A 6000-nucleotide genomic window follows, 5' to 3' on the forward strand; every position below is an offset into this window, starting at 1 on the left:
TATCCTTGGGGCTCAGGTAAACACCCGATCTAGCATAATTGGAAATACGGGCGCCGCAGAAGAGACGCGAGCCGAAGCCCTGATTTTATTCGAAAGTTCGATCTTGGAGGGCGACATTAGTAAGGGCGTACAGCGTTACCAACTAGCTATACAAAATTCTAAGGCAAGGTTGGACTGTGCAGTAGCCCCGGGTTGTTGGTTAATGCCTAGTAACTTATCTATAAATACCAGTTCCGTTGTGGGATACAACAACAAGCTGCAGCGGGCTACTAAGGATATGAAGTTTGGGGCAAATGACGTGAACTCTGATACTACCAAGGGCATTCCCCATTTCGTGGAGAAGTCAAAAACGTCGCATGAAACGAAGCTACCCGTAGTTAAGAAACCATCAAAGCATATTCCCGCAACCATACCTGAGGAATATGACCATAACTTACTAAAAGCCGGTCTAGCAGCTGCAAGCATTGGTCTGAGCTATTACATATGGCGATGAACAACCCCTACGTAGCTGGAGTAGATTGTGTCTATACGACTTACACAGGCGAGAAAAAATACAACCAGGCATCTTGGGTTGATGTCACGGGCATGTCCGTGAATTTGAACTACTCAGGAAAGAAGTTAATCCTTTGTAGTATTTGCATTGGCACGAGCAGCCATGCCAACGTGGGCTTCAGGTTCCTGGATGACAATGGCATACTGCAGCCTATGCGTGTGAAGACAAACAACAGGGAGCCTACGCATTTCTCCGTAGAACCGCCAACGAATAGCTCCGAGAATTTATCGGTTTGGACTTTACACATGGTTGCTAACTGCCATGGAAAGGTAAAGCTGCAAATACGCGTAGACGATACGAGGAGCGTTTGCGTGAATAGCATGGAAAATCAAAGAGATACGGTTTATAACCATTTAACCATAAGCACTCTTACGGTGATAAGTCTTTAAAAGCAAACTATGTTTGCTGAAATATATGAATCCACATCAAAAGGAATCCCATTACGTTTATTACTTAAGGGATGGAACTTACACTGATCGCGGCTGGCGCGATCTTGGGATGTGGGTTGAAGTTGGAGGCCTTGCATTGATTATTTGTAGCATTGACGTTAGCCAAGCGTATGCTAGTATCATGGGATTTAGGTTAATTGACGAGAATAACGAGCCTTTAACGCCCTTTAGGACGTCAACCAATAATCGAGGACCTACTCATTTCTCGGCGCAGCCATATCCATTTATTTCCGAGGTGTTTTACGTGGTTACGTTTCAAATGGTGGTTAATTGTAATTATGTTAAGTTACAACTTTACCCAGACGGTTCGCATAGTAGTTACGTAGCTTATGTAAATCACTTGCTTAACAACCCCGACAGGACCTGGAACCATAAACCCATTAGCACCATGAGCGTACTACCGCTAGTTCCGCATTATCAAGGTGGCGCGAATACTATCTTTACTTATCCCCAGTCGAGGACGCCTCGGGCGCCCGACGACGATAAGCCCGACGTAATACATAAGGATAAGGTTAACCCCTCATCTTCTTCAGGAGTACCACTCCAATAGCGACAACCAAGATCCAAATGTTGTTGCCCACGAACTTCAACAGTTAGCCGCCGGCCCTAAGTGCCAAGGAAACAACCGAACCCAGCAGCCCAGGAAGACCGGCTGCCATCTTTTTTCCCAAGTCCGTCAGTCCCTTACCTAATTTCTTTACGCCTGCGCCCGTAGCCTTAAGTGCGTTAAGGATGACTCCTACTACGCTCGAAATAGCGACCGCAAATGCCAGCGGAATACCATACTTCAAAAGGGCTCTTTTTACCTTTTCCTTGGTGGTAAGCCCCAACTCCTTTTCCAGGTTGTCCTTTTGCGCTTGTAATTCCGCGACTCTTTCCTGAAGGGCTTCTAATTCCCTTTGGGCAGCCTCCCTTTCCTCTTCGTGACGAGTTTGGTCATTGATTATTTCCTGCTGCCGCTCTATTTGCCCCTCCAGGTCTTCGATGGCCTGATTTCCTTGCCGGATTTGCTCTTCTTTAGTATTGATTTCGGCAACCAACTGCCGTCGTTCCTCCAAAGAGCCGGCTATGGTGGTACGTAAGTTCTTAGCTTCTTCCTTGCTCATGTCCAGGTCTTGCAGGGCGAGCTCGAAGGCTTTTTGGGCTTGGTTCCTATCGCGTAGGGCATTGTCTCTTCGTTCTCTTATTTCTATTATTCTTTGGTTTTTGTCGTCAAGTTCTCTCTTTTGAGCATCAAGGAGTAGTCGGTTTTGCCTCATGTAATCTGCTTCCCTTTCCTCCATTGTTTCCTTTAATCCTTCTACTTCCCTTATCGCCTCAGGACCTTTTCGTTGCCGCTGCATTATGGCCTTAACTCTTTAGACGGCTTCGTCAATATTCTCACTATTTTCTCTCATTCTTTCTGCTAAGTTGGGTTCTCCTAATGCCTTTCTAAGGGTTGGAGGAATATTTTTATCTGCGTAATATTTACCATTTATGTCCCTGATGACATATGGATGAGCATTAGACCTATTTAACCTTGCTACTACGACTTCCCTGCCCCATTCATTATCCGCGTCAAACATTACTTGGACTTTGTTTGGGTCCCAGTTTGGGAATTCTTCCTTGATCCTATCAAAGTCGTCCGGGGTTTCTTCCATGGATTCGTCCATTTGTTCCTGAACCCTACTAAGCCATGCAGCGCCGGGGGCTTCGGGGATGTTGCCGTCCGGACCAAAGCTGGTTTCCGCGGTTTTGCTCCTAGGAGGTATCATCATCGTCTTACTACCAAAGTCGATGTTGTCGAGCTTTATGTATTCTGGTATGGGTTTGCCTGGGTTCTTAGTGCGGTATTTGTCTAGGAAAGCCATCCAGCAGGCGCGGGCTCTTTTTCCAAACCGACGCACCATGTTACCTCTGAATTCCGTGGGGTCGTTGGTTTTAGGTAGTAAAGACTCGTATTCATCGTCGTTAATGTCAACTTGACCTTCTTCGGTAAGGGGATCAAAATCCGTTCCTTCTACTTCCATTATATATGATAAGCTCAAAGTTAAACCCCAACGTATTACCTAAGCAGGTTGGTGGACTAAAAGCAGAACGCACCTTTCACCGGGTCACATTCACACCATCCAGCGCAAAGCCAGGGGAGACGCTGTACGTAGGCGTACCCCGTCTAGCGGATAACCTAGTATTGGTACCCGGCACCTTGGCGCTAAGGTTTGACCTAGCAATACAACCAAGCACCAAGGACAAGCGCTATACCGTCAATAACGTGGGCAGGAACCTCGTCTCTAAGATGAGAATCAAGTTCGCCGGGGAATCCCTTTTGGACTTGAACAGGTAGGATTTGTACACCACGTATAAGGATCTGTGGCTAACAGCCTTCGACCGTGCACAAAAGATAGAGCAGGGAATTGGTAGTGTTATCCTACGTAAGCTTCGCAGCGACACCAACCCGGCGCCTACGGACTCCAGCGGAGCAACCGCAGTAGCAGACGCAACAAGGGTAAAGACCGCTTATGGTAGCAAGTACGTTATCCCTTTGGACTTTGAAGTGATTACGAATCATGGCGTGTACTACCCCAGACAGTTATCCGAGTTACAGTTTGAAGTAACCTTGGCGGACACTACGAACGTCATTGGAGACATGGACAGCGCAATTAGCGGGGCTGTTGATCCTTATTCTATCACCAACTTAGAGCTACAGTACGAAACGGTATACAGCGAAGAGCTGGCCCGTAGCGCTGGCATGGAATACAGCTCCGGAAAGGCATTCCTTTACGACCACGTAGTGATGTACAAGACATTTAGCTTCTTGGACAAGACGGATGAGGTTATCAACCAAAGCATTAACCTCCCCCGAAGAAGTCTCACGGGGTTAATGCTGGTGTTTGCCAAACCCTACGAGGCTGGTAAGCGCGACTCCGAGGCTTTCTTCAACCCCAACATTACTAACGTAGGGGTCAACATAAACGGCGTTCCAAACAAGGTTTACTCCCAGGGAATAAAGCCCGCAGACGTGTACAGAGAGGCAAAGCGTAAGTTTGGCGACCAAATTAGCCCTGAGGAATTCTTTAAGGATAAATATGCGTTATGGATCGATATGCGCACCATTAACGACGAAGACCTACATGGTCAGGGTTTACGTCTAGTAAATACGCAGGATGGCATAACATTGGAGATCAAGCGCACCAAGAACGCCAGTGCGAGCGACGGCGACAAAATAAACTGCTACGTTTTCGTAGTCTCAGACGCGCAGCTAAGCGTGGAAATGAATCAGCTAAAGAGCGTTGCCTATTAAAATATCCCTTACGTATACGATGCTTCGCGTATTTCGAAACAACGAAACCAAACTGCAATGCATAGTGCAAGGCAACGAACTGTACTTCAGGGCAAAGGAAGTGGCTACCGCGTTAGGATACGTTAACTCCAGGGATGCAGTTAGAGCACACGTTTCAGAGGAAAACAAGGTAACTTTGAGGTCTATGAAGGGCGTCAATCTGGCCGACACCCTTAATGCGCAACCACATTCCATTTACATCACCGAAATGGGCCTTTATGAGTTAATATTCGGATCTGAAAAGTCCGTAGCTAAGGAGTTTAGGAAATGGGTGTTAGGCGACGTTCTTCCTACGCTAAGGAAAACAGGTAAATATGAGATTGAAAGGCGGTTTAACACCCCAAACAAGTTGGTATTCAAAATAGAAAACGAATTCGACCTGCATAAAAAGGTAGTGGATTACATCCGCAGGTTTTACCCCCAAATGCTCGTGACTCCTGGTCTAGGTGAACTGCAGGATTCGGACGGCAAACGCATAAAGTGCTGGCAGAAGGGCTACCAACGCGGTCAACCCGACTTAATGATCTTGAATGCACACGTGCGATACCATGGATTCTGCATCGAGCTGAAGACTCCAAAAGGCAACGGGGTATTATCTGAGGATCAACGCCGCCTCTTACAGAGGTATGAAGAAAACGGCTATAAGGTAATAATTGGCAACGACTACGATGTCATTTGCAGGGAGATCACGGAGTATGCACAAGGAATTCGCCTGCCATGTAGGTGGTGCTGCAGGCGCTTTAAAAGCGCGCAGACTCTGGCAACGCATTTAAGGATATTCCATAGGTATAATGGACAAGGATAAATTTAACGAGTTAAAGTTCATACAAACGCACTGGCGCGATTTGCAGGTGGGGGAGATCTACGAGATAAAGAATTATGTGGTCTTCGAAGACTTGGACCGCCTGCGTTTGGTCTTAAAGAATAAAAAAAGAACATTCACCCTTTGGGCGCCCGATAGGATAAGGTACGCCATCGAGGGGCAGGACGTTACCCATGTTATGAGTCATGGTAAAAAGGATGGCAGGTGGGTATTCGACGTGGTCAAGTACGAGCCTGAGAGTCCTCTGCATAGCTAAGCTTCGTTCCTCAACTTACTAGCGCGTCTGCTAAAGTCCGCTACGCTTTAGGATCCGCGGAGCACCAATGCCCCACAAAGGATCCTTCGGGGAATACCTTGCCACAATGAAGGCAGGTGTATTTTTTCTCCTCACGAATTGCGGGGGTTTCAGGGATTATGCAGTCGCTTGGTAGTTCGCACGTAATACAGTCCATATATTGAAAGGGCGATTAGGAATCCTCCAAAGAATGCGGCTGCGTAGGCTAGCATATACCTTTAAAAGAGGTCCTTATTTTTATTGTTGTTTTGTTAAATGTTGATGATACTTAACAAACAACAAGAAAAATAAGAATGGGATTTGAGACTCTTTGCGCAAGTCGTACTTTGCTACGACATCTCTTGGGACACAAGAACCGCTCTTCTTTCAAAAGGGTTCCTATTCTTATTCATTATCCTGCAACCTCCTTTAAAAGGGATCCTTATTTTTATTGTTGATTTGTTGAGGTATTGTTGATCCCTAACAAACAACAAGAAAAATAAGATCAGGATTTGAGACTCTTTGCACAAACCCTGCTTTACTATTAAAGGCCCCAAGAAATGCTATTGCGTATCATATATT

This window comes from Actinia tenebrosa, unplaced genomic scaffold (genome assembly GCF_029948245.1).
Source record: "Actinia tenebrosa isolate PJP-AT-01 unplaced genomic scaffold, QUT_ActTen_1.0 PGA_scaffold2__45_contigs__length_23673736, whole genome shotgun sequence".
In the NCBI taxonomy this organism is placed as follows: Eukaryota; Metazoa; Cnidaria; class Anthozoa; order Actiniaria; family Actiniidae; genus Actinia; species Actinia tenebrosa.